This window comes from Castanea sativa, chromosome 9 (genome assembly GCF_040712315.1).
Source record: "Castanea sativa cultivar Marrone di Chiusa Pesio chromosome 9, ASM4071231v1".
Classification (NCBI taxonomy): Eukaryota; Viridiplantae; Streptophyta; class Magnoliopsida; order Fagales; family Fagaceae; genus Castanea; species Castanea sativa.
The window spans coordinates 23,114,223-23,131,726 of NC_134021.1; positions in this window are offsets into that span (position 1 = coordinate 23,114,223).

Genomic DNA, 17,504 nt, shown 5'->3' on the forward strand with positions numbered 1-17,504 from the left:
AAAAGACTCCATTCAAACATATTATATGTCTATCTATGTATGTAATACTATGAATGTGTACAATTTTTTGGAGAAAATATAATAATAATAATAATAATAATAATAATAATAAAAATTGTAAAACCCATGGTTTTATCTTTGACACATTAAACCTCATACTTTTAAACAAAACATTTTAAACCCTAAACTTTCATAAATGCACATTTCATATGTGAGGGTGGTATTTTTTTTTTTAAGTATACTTATGAAAGTCTAGGGTTTCAAGTGTCCCGCTTAAAAGTTTGGGATAATGATGATTAATTTACCCCAATTATATATAGATATATATATATATATATATATATGTGTGTGTGTGTGTGTGTGTGTGTGTGTGTGTGTGTGTGTGTGTGTGTGTGTAAGGACATAATTTGCACTCAAACCCAAAATTAAAGTTGGGATAGGCCCAAAAAGCCCAATACAATGAATTCGTAGAGAGTGTGCTTGAAATCTAGGTTCTAGTGATTTTAAATAACAAAGATGATAGGCTAGACTACAACATCATACACATGGGGTAGTTTATACAACAGAAATTGTCCTCAGACTCAAGCCGAGGAGGCTGGATTTTATATTTCATTTTGGACTTAGACTAAAACAGATTACTGTTTTTTATCTTAATGTCTACCGTCCTCCCCTTTTCTCCCTTCGATCCCCCTTTTATATCATCCTTCTTCTTCTCCCCATCCTCCACGTATGGATCAGATTACTAATTTAGATACTTGTCCCATCAGCCCATCCCTGAAGTCTTTTAGAGGCAGCTGTAAGGCTGAACTCTAATGCTCAGGCATCACTTCCCCATTAATGCAGCCAGAGAGGTAGCTGAAGAGCATTCAATGTAGTGGTAACAGCTTTATCTTGGATATTTCACAGCCCTTCTTCTTATCTTGTACATCCACCATGCCTACCCTTACTTATAGGATCTCCTAGAATATCGCATTTGGGCGTTGGACAGCCCTTTCCCATCTCAGCTTTACCTAGCTGAGGACATACTCTTCCTCAAACCACCTTCTTGGACAACCTTGATTAGACCTCGCCTCTTTATCTATCAACACTACCTCTTGGGCTAATATTCCCACATCCTCAAATCATTCAGTGTCCTCGGATTGGGCCTCTAGCTCAACACATATTCCTGGGCCCATTGACCCCACAATAGCCCCTCGAGATTTTCATTTCTGCCACCTCGGGAGGAAAAAAGGATCTCGACATTTGTCACCGTTAATTTTTATTCACCACACATCTTCCCTGACAGTGATGATGTCTCTTAAACTGCTCATTGCACGTTCTTGACGTTTCGGTATGCGAAGCGTCCCCTAATTAAATTCTGACAGCTTTTTGTCCCCCACGTTCGACAACGCGATGCACATCCAACGGCTGAGAATTGTATAAGAACATAGGCGGAAGTTTTCCCGCTTTATAACTCTCGCTGATATAAATATCATCAATTTAAACCATCTTTCTCACTTCAACACTCATACAACAAACCTGCTAATTCTCTTAACCCACACGTGCTCTCACGATTTCCCAGAACTTGTCTAAGGAAGCTTTTCTTCTTAGTGTAAGTCTTCTTAAACCCCTTCATTCGTTCCCTTTTTGTACATTTTTCTCTTTTCTATATCTCTTTCTCCTCGGTTTATTTATTCCCTCTTCTGTTTCTCAATACCTTCAACCTTTTCCTAGAAATTGGTAGATTTGCCTCCTTAGTAGATTCCAAGGAAAAAATAGAACAATTCAAAGCCCTGTATAAGATTCCACCCGGGGTATCCCTTAGGTACTGTGAGGAAAGAGAGTGGCATGAGAAAAGGCAAGAAGGGGAAGTAGTAATCCCAATTATCGCCTTCGTAGAAGGGAGAATGAGAATCCCTATGGGCAGAATCACTAGGGACTACCTTAAGGCTCACCGATTAGCTCCCACCCAATGTGTCCCAAATGTATTTAGAATATTAGGTTGTATAGATGCGCTTGACGAAAGGATGGGTTTAGAACTTACCCATCACGACGTTAATTGGGTCTACAACCTTTACCACCTAAAAGGGCAAGGGTACTACCTAAAGTCTAGGTATCCCGAGGTCAGACTTATCCAATGCCTCTCCAATTCTAACAAGGTCTGAACAAAGATTTTCTAATCGTGTCTGGGGAATGGCATGATGGCCTTCCTTGTCCGACGAGGGAAGGGGAACCAGGTGGGGTTTTAGGTTTAAGTCAGTCATTCTATAGTTACCCTTATTCTTTATTTCCTTCTTATGTTTGTACTCACAACACCCCTTTGATTAAGATTGTCTTTTGTTAATAACTTACAAATAGACACGTCGCCATTCCGAATTTCGATCTTGTCAATGAAGCAAGCTTGGACAAGATCTTGAAAGCCGAAATATACGTACATAGCGACGGTGAACTCAGAGCGGCGCATTTGATCCTCTGATATACTCCTATATCCAATACCTTTCAAGCACCGAAGTGTGTGATTAGAGCAAAAGACGCTCGTCTACATCGGATAAGTGTCACTGCTGAAGGCTTTCTCCTTCCCGAGGGCACTTCTATTCCTCAAGGTACCCTCGTCACACAACCCATACCTGACGGTATCTCCCTAATACTCTTCCATACCAACGCCCAACCGGTGAAGCAACCCCCTCTCAACCCAGCCTAAAGAAAGAAGAAGAAGTTGTTGAAGTTTCATATTCCAATGACGAATTTGAAGTTTTCAACAAACCCACTTCCCCAGAGAACCAAGCTGTTGACCTCGGCACTTCATCTTCAACACCAACAAGACATCCACAAGAAGAAACTGTCAGCTCCGATACAATGGGAATTCAACGCAAGCCCAAGCAGAACCTTAGAGACCTAATGGAGGCCCAGGTGGGGAGTCAGGAGTCCGAAAAGCTAGCTCAGACCAAACTTCCCCAGACAAAAGATAAAGGGCCAGAGAAATCCTTGCATCCCAAACTCCCTCCTCTTCCACCTATCCAAACCCAACGCGTTGACCAGGCTAATCATAAGAGAATGAGGGATCAGCCTAAGGGAAAAGACGTGATTAAGGGAAGGAAGAGCCTCCTTCCCAAGGACGTGGAGCCCGAAAATGGAGTTAAACAGGCTCGCATAACACACACAAGGCTAGAAAAAAGGACTAAAATCCAAGCGCCTATGTCTGCCCCAATTTGGGCTCCACCAATGCTCATAGACGATCATGTGGTTACTGTCGACGCCTTCATTAGGAGTTCTGACGCAAGAACAGCTGCCTGTGTGGCAAACACATTAGAACAAGCTCTTCTACTGCTTGAGGACATGATCGAGCTGAGGTAGATGAGGAAGCAAGATGTCTTTATGAAATTAAAAAAGGAGCTCACTATGGTAAGAATCACATTTAACTATTACTCATTTCATTTTCTTTTGTACTTAGGTTTTTTGCTTTGACCATATCCCTTTGCTCCACTCTGTTACCGTGAATAGGTTGTCTAATCTGCTCATAGGGCTAAAGAGATTGTTATCAGCTCTGACAAAACCCTTAAGGATGAGGAAGTAAGGTGCAACAATGCCCAGAGGACCCTTGAAATAAAGGACAAAAGCTACAAGAGGTCACTGCCCAACTAAGCAAGGCAGAAAGCGATAAAATAAGCGCCGAGGCGACTTTAAAAGTAGCTGAGAGACAGGCCGAGGCCCAAAGGCTACAACTTCGCCAAGCCAACGAGGATTATGTTGTGGCAAAGAAGCTGATAGAGGACCTTCAGAAGAGTCTGAGGGAATCCGAGAATGCTTAGGAGGAGGCCAACAAAGCCAAGGAAGAAGCTACAAAAGCCAAAGAAAAAGCCGAGAAAGCAAGGGACCAAGCTGAGCAAGATGGATACGAGGTTGGGGTGGTTGAGATAGAGAAAAACCTCAGATTGCAGGTCTCCGAGGTATGTTGATATTACTGCCTCCAAGTGTGGAATGAAGCACTTACCCAAGCTGGGGTTGATGCTTCTTCTGCCCTTTGGAGGACAGACAATGTCTATTACCCCCCAGCCATCCAAGCCTCTGCTCCATCCGTTACCAAGGCTAATGCTGCCACCCAGGGAGCAGACGCTGAACAAGACGGCTCAGCTGAAGCCTTTCCCTCCATTGGACGTCAGCCCGAGGAGGTTGAGCAGTCTGAGGCCACCAAGCAACCTATTGTAATAGCAAAAGGAGGGGCCCAGGATGCTGCTCAGCCCCCTAATGCCCCTAAAGAGTCTACCAAAGAGAAGGGAGCTACCGAGACAATGGAACTTGTCCTGGCGACCTTCCCTATCACCATCAAGGAGGACCCAAAAGGCAAAGGGTTTGCTTCTGACACCACGGCTCCTATCCAGCCTTTAAAGAATCCTAAGGGAAATCTGATGATAAAGATGAAGCCGTGATTGATCCTCGCCCTTTCTTCCTTGTAGCTTTATTTTCCTTTTCCTTGATGTAACTTAATAGTCTATAAGCAAATTATCTTTTCGAAAGACTTTAAATTAATAAAAATACCAAGCGGTTTCTCTTATGTGTTTGACACTTACATTTTTTCTTTGTATCACCTCTACTTTACTTAATGCCTAATTAATATGACAATGGCATATGCCTAGATTTATCATCCACATAAATGATAACTCTTTTCTAATGATCCCAGAGCTAGTTAGTCAACCAAATCTGGCAAAACACTCTTGTAACTGCAAAGTCTATATGTCACAACAGAACAATTATTCACTTCATTTCCCAAATGCTTGATACGTAGAACTAGACAACAAACATGTTTAATATACTTACAAATTTTTTAATTGATGCTCATGAACTCTCATCTGTTCATCACTTCTTTGGGAGAACCCAAGATATGCGTTCAAAATGGCTAAACATTGCTAAGATCAACTTTTGGGTATTAGTTGACTTACAAAACGGACAGTCCGAGGAACCATAGAGTTTTGTTTAATGCTTAAGAAAGCACAGTAAACTGAAGTGTTAATTTACACAAAGTAGATGGTCCGAGGACCAGACATAACTAAGGCTCTATTTAACATTTAGTAAAAATATCAATTTATCCAAAATATGTGGTCCGGGGAGCCAGACATAGCTAAGTTTCAGTTTGATAATTAGAAAAATGAACTAAAGTGTTAATTTTCCCAAAGTAGATGGTCTGAGGACCAGACGTAACTAAGGTTCTGTTCAACACTTAATAAAACATCAATTTATAGCAGGTATGTGGTCCGAAAAGCCAGGCATGACCAAGCTTCAGTTTGATACTTAGAAAAATAAGCTAAAGTGTTAATTTCTCCAAAGTAAATGGTTCGAGGACCAAACGTAACTAAGGTTCTGTTCAACACTTAATAAAATATCAATTTATACACGGTATGTGGTCCGAGGAGCCAAACATGACCAAGCTTCAGTCTAATACTTAGAAAAATGGGTTAAAGTGTTAATTTCCCCAAAGTAGATGGTCCGAGGACCAGATGTAACTAAGGTTCTGTTCGATACTTAATAAAATATTAATTTATACAAAGTATGTGGTCTGAGGAGTCAGGCATGACCAAGCTTCAATTTGATACTTAGAAAAATAAGCTAAAGTGTTAATTTTCCCAAAATAGATGATCCGAGGACCAAACGTAACTAAGTTTCTATTCAACACTTAATAAAATATCAATTTATACAAGGTATGTGGCCCGAGGAGCCAAGCATGATCAAGTTTCAATTTTATACATAGAAAAATAGTAATCAACATAACATAGTGTCAACAGAAATAACATGGCAAAAGTGCCTTTCATTAATAATAATACCTTCACAGGTTATTTACATTCCAGGGACGTGGTACAACATTTTCATCTAGATCTTCAAGATAATATGCCCCTATTCTAATTACCAAAGTGATACGATAAGGTCCTTCCTAGTTGGGTCCCAATTTTCTCCATGCTGGGTTCTTCACAGTGCCTAAAACCTTTCTCAATACCAAATCTCCCGGTACAAGTGGCCTTAACTTTACATGGGAATCATACCCCTGTTTGAGCTTGTGCTGATAATAAGCTAGCTGAACCGTGGCCTTTTCTCGTCGCTCTTCAACTAAGTCTAAGCTCTTTTCCAATAAACTGTCATTATTGCTTGAGATGAAAGAACTCGTCCTCAATGTTGGAAACCCAGTTTTCAGAGGGATTACAGCCTCTGCTCCATAAGTCATAGAGAATGGTGTCTCTCCAGTGGACCTCTGAGGTGTAGTTCGATACGTCCACAACACATACAACAACTCTTCCACTCACCTTCCCTTCGCATCATCCAGTCTTTTCTTGAGCCCATTAACTATAACCTTGTTAACAGCCTCGGCCTACCCATTCCCTTGCGGATAAGCTGGGGTGGAATTTCTATTCGTAATGCCTAGATCACAACAATATCTTCTGAAGACCTTACAATCAAATTGCAGTCTTTTATTTGAAATAAGAGTATGAGGAATTCCAAACCTGGTGATAATATTTTTCTAGATAAACCTTTTCGCATCCAAATCCCTGATATGTGACAATGGCTCAACTTCAACCCACTTAGTAAAATAATATGTGCCAACAAGCAACTATCTCTTATTTCCTACTGCTTTCGGGAAAGTACCTACAATATCCAAGCTCCACTATGCAAAAGGTCAAGAGCTGGATAGAGGATTTAGGACACCCCCTGGTTGATGGATGTTGGGAGCAAACCACTGACACTGGCCACACTTTCTTACATAATCTTGCGCCTCTCTCTGCATATTTGGCCACTAATACCCTTGTGTAAGAGCTCTATGAGATAAAGACCTTCCTCCCGTATGACTTCCACAATTCCCTCATGCAACTCTTCCAAAAGTAGTTCCGTTGCTTCAGGATGTACACATAGCAAATATGGTCCAGAAAAAAGAGAGTTTGTACAGCTTTTGATCCTCGGATAGCCAGAACCAAGGTGCCTTCCCGCGTACTTTATCTGCTTCAGACTTCTCCTCGGGCGAACTATCATCCTTAAGGAATGACACTACAGGATCCATCCAGCTAAGTCCGACCCTAATTTGATGAATTCGGATGATATCACCGCTTGTCACAGTTGGTTTACACAGATCTTCAATGAGGATGACCCAAGGAAGGCCTTGAGCCGAGGATGTTACGAGAGTGGCTAGGGAGTCTGCATGGGTATTCCTGCTCCTAGGAATCTGTACCAAAGCAAAGGATTCAAACTTTGATCTTAAATATCTCACTTGGGTTAGATACTCTTGCATTCTCGGATCTCTGGCCTCTAATTCTCCTTCCACTTGGCCTACTACCAACCGAGAGTCTAAGAACATCTGCACTGTTTTTCCACCCATCTTCTGAACCATAGTCATTCCTACCAGTAAAGCTTCATATTCAGCCTCATTTTTGGTGGCCGAGAATCTCAATCTTAAGGATTTCTCAAAAGTAATTCCCTCAGGAGATACCAAAACTAGCCCCACACTAGATCCTATTTGGTTCGCTGCTCCATCAACTTACACTTTCCATATTAAAGGTTCCTCGCGCGAAATCATGCCAACTGATTTTTCATCCATGTTCGGCCTCTTTGCATTCTTTTCTAACGAGCGCTCAGCAAATTTTACTACCAAATCAGCAAGGATTTGGCCCTTCATAAAGGTGCGAGGCATATAGTTGATATCAAAAGCCCCTAAAATGGTATCCCATTTGGCAATCCTTCCCGTGTAGTCAGCACTTCGAAATATAGACCTAAAAGGAAGTTGAGTTAAAACAACAACTGTATGAGATTGGAAGTAATGGGGAAGCTTACGTGTAGCATGCACCACTACTAGGATCGCTTTTTCCAATGGTAAATAATGCACCTCGGCCTCATGTAGGGATTTGCTCACATAATAAACTGGCCTATGTACACCATTATCAACCCATATCAAAACCAAACTAACGGCATGGTCAGCCACGGCAATGTATGTGAACAGGACTTCATCCACTTCTGGCCAAGACATAATAGGTGGTCGTGAAAGATACTCTTTAAGTTGCTGAAAGGCTAAAGCACACTCCTCGTTCCATTCAAATCCCTTCCACTTATTCAACAACTGGAAGAAATGCTTGCATATGTCCGCAGACTGAGAAATAAACCGGTTGAGGGCAACAGTCATCCTTGTCAACTTTTGAACTTCTTTAGGATTCTGAGGTGGCTGTAAGCTGTTAATTGCCCTGACCTGCGCAGGATTAACTTTAATTCCCTGATGAGTTACCATGTAACCCAGAAATTTACCTAATCCCACACCAAAAGAACACTTAGAAGCGTTAAGGCGCAACTTATAATTTCTTAGCGTCTGAAAGGTGTCATTTAGGTTTTCCACATGCATGGAAACCGTTTTACTTTTCACCACCATGTCATCCACATACACTTCAATAGTCTTCTCCAGCTGTGGCTCAAACATCCTCGTCATCATCATTTGATAGGTAGCTCCTGCGTTCTTCAAACCAAAAAGCATTACCTTATAGTGATAATTCCCTGTAGAAGTGACAAAGGTTGTCTTCTCCTGATCATCCAAAGCCAAAGGTATCTGGTGATAACCTTGAAAAGCATCTTAAAAACTCATCCGAGGATGCCCAATAGTGGCATCCACTAGCTGATCTATACGAGGCATTGGGAAAGAATCTTTAAGACAAGCCTTATTCAAATCTGTGAAGTCCACACATACTCTCAACTTCCCATTCTTCTTCTTCACTACTACTGTATGAGCCAACCATTCAGGATAAAAAACTTCCTTGATAGCGCCAACCTTTTTAAGCTTGATTACCTCTTCTTTGACAACCTCAGAATGCTCCTTGGATGAACGCCGAAATGGTTGTTTTCTTGACACCACAGCCAGATTGATGTTTAGATAATGATAAATGAAACTCGGATCCACCCTGGGGGCCTCATAAGCATTCCATGCGAATACATCAACATTCTTCGTCAAGAACATAATCAGCTCATCCCTCTCCTAAGGAGGCAATTGAACTCCCACCTGAAAGAATTTTTTAGGGTCATCATCTATAATAACCTCTTTTAACTCTTCACACGCAAGTTCTTCTACCACTGCCACCCTGGGCCTGGCCAGAGTCATTGATTGCTATGAACCCCCTCAGCAGAGGTCGAGGATTCAACCCCAGGCTAATGCAGAATTGCAGCTGTCATGCACTGTCTGGCCACAGATTGACTCCCAACCAGTTCCTCGATCTGGTCCCCAAATGGAAACTTCACCTTCACATGCAGAGTTGAGGAAACAATACCTAGGGCATGAAGCCAAGGTCTCGCCACAATGGCTGTGTAGGGAGAATAGGCATCTACTACAATGAAGTCCACCTCTACAACCTCTGAGCCTAATTTCACAGGTAATCTAATTTGCCCCTTTGGTATGACAGTCTTCCCTTCAAAGCTTATCAATGGTGAATCATAAGCCGTCAAATCCTCAAGCTTTAAGTTCAGCCTCTTGTACAAGTCAGGGTACATAATATCTGCACCGCTACCCTGGTTTACCATCACCCTCTTGACGTCGTAGCCCTCTATCCTCAATGTAACCACCAAAGCATCATCATGTGGCTGGATAGTCCCTATCTTATCTTCTTCTAAGAAACCCAATGTTGGTTGGATATTCCCCTTGGCCCTCTTCGGCTCAGAACTAGACTCCTCGGCAAGGATTCGTGCTACGAACATCACCCCGGAAGGACAAGAACCAGTCCTCCCAGGAGCGGTAAAGATGACATTGATCGTACCCAAAGGAGGCCTTGAAGAAGTGTTGCCCTGATTTACCGAGCCTGAATGGTCTCCCTTGCCATTAGGCCTATACAAAAACTGTTTTAACCTCCCCTCCTTGACTAATTGCTCCAAATGATTCCACAGGGTCCTTCAATCCTTAATGGTATGGCCCCTTTCTCGATGATACCGACAATGAAGATTTTGATTACGCCTCATAGGGTCTCCTGCCATCTTGTTAGGCCATTTGAAATACGGTTCATTCTGGATTTTCTCCAATAGCTGATGCACCGATTCCCGAAATATAATATGGACCGCTTGAGGAGTGATAGGACCAGATTGCTCGGCAAAATCTCTTCGGGACCTGTTGTTGTTGTAAATGTCCGACCTGAAATCCCTCCTCTCTTGAAGGATAATCTTCGCCTTTCCCTTACCTTACTGTTGATCTTCCTCAACCCGTTTATATTCATCAATGCGGTCTATAAGCCAGCGTACTCTCCTAATAGGCTTTTTGGTCAAATATTTCCTTAAGTCATGCTCGGCAAGTAGGCCAACCTTGAAAGTCCTTATTACTACATCATCGAAATCTCCGTCGATCTCATTGAACATCTCCCAGTACCTATCGGAGTATATTTTCAGGGTTTCCCCCTCCCGCATGGCCATGGACAGTAATGAATCCAGAGGCCGAGGAACTCTACTACATGTAATAAAGCGAGACCTAAACGCCCGAGTGAGTTCCATAAAAAGAATTAATGGAACCTGCCCTCAAGCCATTAAACCACCTCATCGCCACAAGACCTAAGCTGGATGGGAAGACCTTGCACATTAAAGTTACATTCTTGGAGTGCACTGCCATCCTCTAATTGAAATGACTCACATGCTCCACAGAGTCTGTTCGGCCATTATAAATGGTGAATGTTGGCTGGGTGAACCACCGAGGAAGCTTCCCTTTTTCCACCCTACGTGTGAAATGTGACTTGAAAATTTGGTGCAATGCTTTACTCATAGCATCATTTCCTAAGCCTCTGCAGGATGAATTCTTGCCCCCACAACCATGAAGGTTGTCCTCCTCATAAGAGAAAGACTCATCAGGGGGAGTTCTTGACCTGGGCCTGTAACTGCTATCCTTGGAGTCCTCAGAAGAAGGATCAGAAAAGGAGGGAGTTCGCCTTCGCCTTCGTCTTTCGCGGCGCAACTTCCTCTTCAGACGATCAATCTCTAGCTGCATGGCTTTAGCATTTTCCTCGTGAGGAATTCTACTTCCACCTCGTGAATGACTCCTACTAGTGTGAGCTGTATGCACACTACCCTCCCGATCTCTTTCCCGCTTAAGATGCAGGAAGTGATCCTCATGCTGGGACCCCATAGACTCCGCATGGTGTGAACCTGAGCCTACCATAATGTTAAACTTCCTAAAACATGAGATTTCTCACAAACGACGTCAATTGTAAGGACACAATTTACACTCAAACCCAAAATTAAGGTTGCGATAGGCCCAAAAAGCCCAATACAATGAATTTGTAGAGAGTAGGCTTGAAATCTAGGTTCTAGTGATTTTAAATAACAAATCTAATAGGTTAGACTATAACATCATACACATGGGGTAGTTTATATAATAGAAATTGTCCTCGGACTCAAGCTGAGGAGGCTAGATATTATATTTCACTTTGGACTTGGACTAAAACAGATTACAGTTTTTGATCTTAATGTCTACCATCCTCCCCTTTTCTTCCTTCGATCCCCCTTTTATATCATCCTTCTTCTTCTCCCCATCCTCCACGTATGAATCAGATTACTAATTTTGATACTTATCTCATCAGCCCATCCCTGAAGTCTTTTAGAGGCAACTGTAAGGCTAAACCCTGATGCTCAGGCATCACTTTCCCATTAATGCGGCTAGAGAGGTAGCTGCAGAGCATTCAATGCGGTGGTAACAGCTTTATCTTGGACATTTCACAGCCCTTCTTCTTATCTTATACATCCACCATGCCTACCCTTACTTATAGGATCTCCTAGAATATCGTCTTTGGGCGTCGGACAGCCCTTTCCCATCTCGGCTTTACCTAGCCAAGGACATACTCTTCCTCAAACCACCTTCGTGGACAACCTTGATCAGACTTTATCTATCAGCACTACCTCTTGAGCTGATATTCCCACATCGTCGAATCATTCAGTGTCCTCGGATTGGGCCTTTAGCCCAACACATATTTCTGTGCCCATTAACCCCACAATATATATATATATATATATATATATATATATATATATATATATATATATATATATATATATATATATATTGTGAGAGGAACCAAGGATTATAAGCTTTTTTTTTATATATACAAGATTGAATTTCTACTCTAACATAATCTAAGTGTATATGTGTATGAAGCTCTCTCTTGAAAACTTGAACCCCAGCCCTTGCCCCCCACACTCCACAAGCATTTATACTTGTAAAGTGACCACCGCACCAAGGTAGAGCGGTGGTACCAAGGATTATAAGCTGGTTATTAAATATGACTAGTTCTCCATTTTTTTTTTTTTTTTTGGTGAGAGGACCCAAGGATTATAAGCTGGTTATTAAATATGACTAGTTCTCCAAATAATTAATTATATTTATTACATGAACAATAATAGTCACATTGGTTTGAGACTTTAAGTAATGCAAATTAGCATTACAGGCAACTACATGTTGGGAACATATCTTACCTATCATATATTTTTAGCATTTATCTCATACTTTTTGTATTTATCACCTTTTTAATATGATAATCAATTTTATATATATATATATATATGACAGAGATGAGAGATATTTTAATTTATATATATATATATATATATATACCATTCTTAGTTTCTTACTCATCTGCTCTTTGATTTTGCATTTTGTAAGGTCAAACAAACAGTACTTCATACTTCATAGTATTTAAATTTTTGCTCCTAAGTCTGCACTCTTCCAGCCACCTCACTTTGCCACCATCTTCAACTACCCATTCATTTTGCCTCTCAGAATCTTTCCCCAAATCTTTTTAATTTTATTTTTTATCTTCAACTTTTAAATAGTAAGAGCATTCACATCCGGTCTTGCAAAATCTTAAAATTGCAAAAAAATTTGCAATTGTGCTACAGTGTCATCCTAAATGTATGACATTGTATCACAATTGTAAACGAAAATATTATATTTTATCAATTTGCCTTTTGTTTTCTCTCATTCTGACTCTCACTTGCTCTCTCTGTGTCTCTCACAACTCCTCCCTCCTCACTCCCTCTCTCACATCTCTCTCTTGTTCAAAGCTTGCACCAGAGCTAGGTTTTGGATTTTGGATCGGCGAAGATCGGAGATTGCAGTGGCATGGGTTTGGATCAGTAGGCTTTGATCGGTTGATGGTGGGTTTGGATCAACTGATCGATGGGTTTGAATTAATGGATCCATTGATCGGTGGGTGGATCGGTAAACACACCGATGGTGGCTCTGATGGATCGGTGGGTTGATCGTCGATAGCTCCGATGGTGCCTTCGATGGTGATTTTTTTAAAATAGGTTTGCTGGGATATGTGGGGTTTTGGTTTTGTTTGAACTAATGGTTTGATGGGTTTTTTTAATATGGTTTTGGTTTAATGGTCCCGCAGGTGGTGCTGGGATATGTAAGGGTGACAATATGTTGTGGGTGGCATGGTGGTGGCGTTGTTATTATTATTATTTTTTCCTGTTGTGGCCGGTGCTAGAGAGAGAGAGAGAGAGAGAGAGAGAGAGAGAGAGAGAGAGAGAGAGAGAGAGAGAGAGAGAAATAGTTTTTAAAAAAAGAATATTTAAATAAATTGGGAAAAAATAGAGTTTGAGATGTTAAGTGTGTTGTAAAATGGTATGGTATAAATGATTAAGTAACTTTTGAGATAATAATTTTTTTTTTTTTTTTTAGATACGGGATGTGAATGCTCTAATAGATCTGAAAAGTAATAGAAACAAATGAAAAGAGTTGTTGGACTTAAAATCAATTTGTGGCAAGAGCAGGTAAAGAAAAGCTAGATTTCCGCAAGGTGCTCTCTCCCATTTTCTTCCGAAATAGTATTAACATGGGCCAAATCAAGAATTATTAAAAAAAAAAATAGTGAGTGCATAACATAGGGCTATAAATGAGTCAAGTTTTGTCGAGTAATGCATGTTCAAACTTGGCTTGTCAGGAAAAATCAAAAGCTCGAGCTTGGCTTGAGCTTGTGACAAGCCTAAAAATAGTGTTTGAGCTTAAGCTCGTGAGAAATCCAAGCATTGAGCTTGGCTTGGCTTGGCTTGATTAATTAGTCAAGTCAAACTCAAGCTTAATATCAAGCTCAAACTCGAGTTCAGGTCAAGTTTTTGAGCTTGAGATCTACAAAAATTGCATTATTAGATGCTTAAATCTCTAAAATTAAGAAAAAAAAATAGTATACTCATTTTATCATGCATCTAGTCTTACTTATGATTAGCTATTATTTAAATTAATAATTTACATAATTAAATTCATTCATTCATCATTCCTTGTCTATAGCTTTAGCAGTTGTTCAAAATACAATTTTTACATTCACATTAGATGGTAAATTACTAGAAAAATACATGTTTGTAACTATTATGAATGAGAAAATACTAACATATTTCATAACTTTACTTTAGATGATTAATAGAGAAGGATCATATGTGGCTTACTTAATTATTTATTTAATTTTAAATGTAACTATAGTCTAAAGTGGTTCTTGATCAGTTTAAAGGGAAGGAAAAAATTAAGGTAATATAGACAGTGGTCTCATGTTGGCCATGTCATTATTAAGATATGTGTAACGAGTATATTTAACTAACACATATAAACTTATAAATGAGTCTATGCTTGAATTGTTATGTATCAAGCCTAATGGCTCACGAGCTTGTTCGTGAACAATTTTTTTTGCTTAAGCTCGGCTTGTTTATTAAACGAGCCTAAAACTAAGGCTCAAGCTTGGCTTATTTATAAACAAACAAACATGAATAAGTTTTTTATCGAGCCGAGCCCAAGTCGTTCATGATTAGTTTGATTCATTTACAGCTCTATTGTAACATAATAAAAGAGGCATATCTCAACACTGCGGCACAGCGTTCTCACGTCCAGCGAACTGCTGAACACATCCGCAATACATTGACTGAAGGCGAGGAGATCGTCTGCAATTTTTATAATAAAATCCTTTCCCGAGTCAAAGTTGCTGTTGTTTGGGAAGGATTTTATTGATGAAGCCATAGGCGATCTTATTGCCTTCCGTCAATGCACCACAGATTGGGTATTTCCGGGATGTTTCAGAATTTTTGGTATGGCAAACGGCGATGTGTTCAACTAGTTGCTGACACGCGAGAACGCTGCGGCGCAAGTTAGGCAATCTTGTGTAAGTAACGTATGCTTATTGAGGTTGTTCTGAGATATGCCTTTGTGATGTTCATTATCTTGTGTACTCACTATTTAGAAGAAGATGGGAGAGAACACCCAGCAGATATCTTGGTAACATTTATTTACTCGAAGGCAAGAGCGTAGGGTCAGATCTACAAGATGAACATTGGTATGGAAACCAGAAAGACTTCCAACAAGAAAACCGAAATACATTCCTTCTTCTAGAAACCAAAACAAATCCTAAACACAATCTTAAGTTTTCTTTCTTTCTTTATTCATTTATTTATTTAAAGCAGTAGGGGAAAGCTAGAGCAAATCCAGTTCTGCATATCAAGGATCCATGGTTAATTGGGGGGCGGCTTCTGCATATACTAACATTACATACCTTCAAAAAAATGTAGGTATTAACATTGACTGCTAAATATGAAAAGATTTACAGCTAAAAAAGCAGAGCTAGTACCTGACAGCTAAAGAACTAGAGCAACGTGTAGCACGCATACACCAATAGTTGCACCAGGCTCTGTTAGTAATTTTTTAAGTATATGGAATCTAAAATTGCAAAAATGTCTTTAAAACACAACTAATACACCAGGTGCCTTTATTGAAAAATGAAGTATATTTCACCCTAAATTGGTCATAAATGATATGGAAAAACTAAAAGCAGAGAATTTTATTCACAAAATGGGTTGTTTAAGCATCTTACGTATAAAATTTTAACCTTTTAATTGACAACATCAAGCACCTACCCCAATTTTAAGTAGCGTCTCAGATATAGCAGAGCTTTTAGAAGTAAAATACTTAAGCTGTGTGTTGTCAGTTGTCACAATGTCGAATACTTAATGGTTCAACAATAAGAATCGTGTTAGCTTATTAGGCTGTTAGTATGTATTAGGTTAGTGTTGCTAAGAATGTATTACTTGCCTCCTTGGTTCAGCCTTAAGTTCAGATTTATAATAACTAAATAATTGCAATACTTCAAATATCTTTTTTATTGTTCTAGAAAGAATTAAAAAAAAAATTTTAAAAATTTATAAAAAAAAAAAAAAAAAAAAGACCTAATGCAGCCAATTCCAAGGAATTCAGATATCACTTTGTAATTCTATACAAAAATTACATAGGAGGAAAGATAAAGATTGCATGAAAAATTTCTATTATGTAATAAAGCAGCCTAGCTTTACCATTTTCTTGCCATTTCTGGAAGCAATACCAGAGTAAAGACTATTTCCCCAGGATGTCAAGTAGGACACCACTAAAGTTTATATGGATTAACACAAATCAATTAAATAGCATTTCTTAGAAAAATTGTTTTGTAGGACATTGCATTTCAGTTTCTGACAAGGTGCTTTCATTTGATATTGATACAAACCTATTGATAGATCTTACCCTCGAAAACCAGCTTATAAAAAAAAGGTATCTAAGAACTTATATACACATGATTGAACTTACACTTAAGACATGTGGGGCACTAGGATCATAACATACCACCACACTCCGCAGCCGACATCCATGACGGCTCACTCTATCAATATTAACCCGATAGTAGCCCTTTCTCTTTTTTAGCGTCTCCACTCACCTATCAGTTATTCAATGACTTGATAAGACATTTTAATCTAGTTTTTAGGTCACCCCTCTAAGATCCAACAATAAAACCACAACTCATTTGATCCCATACTCAATGAGATACATTGGATTACTCGACATAGTGGTTGGCTCTAATACTAAGCTGATATGACCCCCACCACAACCACGTGCTGCACCTCTTTTCCTGCAAGGGGCTATGGTTAGATCAAGGGATTTTCAAAAATGGGTAATGCTAATTCAAGATTGGATCATGGGTGTCTTGTGACCTTATCCCCGCCTTGTCTCCTCTTTAGGATAAGAAAAACTTGCTTGGGACAAAAGCGAGGTAGGTTAGGTTTGGGATGGGTTGGAAATATTTTACTAATCCTAACGAGAGTGATGATGATAAAGATGAAATGTAAAGAGAAAGTGCAATTGTGAGAGTACAAAAAAAAAAAAAAACAAAAACAAAAAAAGAGAAACAAATATTTTAGAAATTGTAACATAATATGTATAAAATATAAATTATAACTAGTATATGAGTTTGTAATGGTCAAGAAATAATTTTAGATAAGAATTTTTTAGCGATTTTTATGTACAATAGAAGACTAAAGAAAATTTGGTGTGAAAAGTAATAAATAAGTAATTGAAGCTTCTTGCAATTTTTTCTTTACCTAGACTTACTTTCCTTTCATTAGCAAAGTTAGAAAACAAAAACAAAATAAAAGATAAATTGTATGTTTTTCCTCCCTAAAAATAGTCTTGGCTTGCTTGACCTGCAGTTAGGACGGTAAATGAACCAAGCCGATCATGAACAACTCGAACTCGGCTCGAT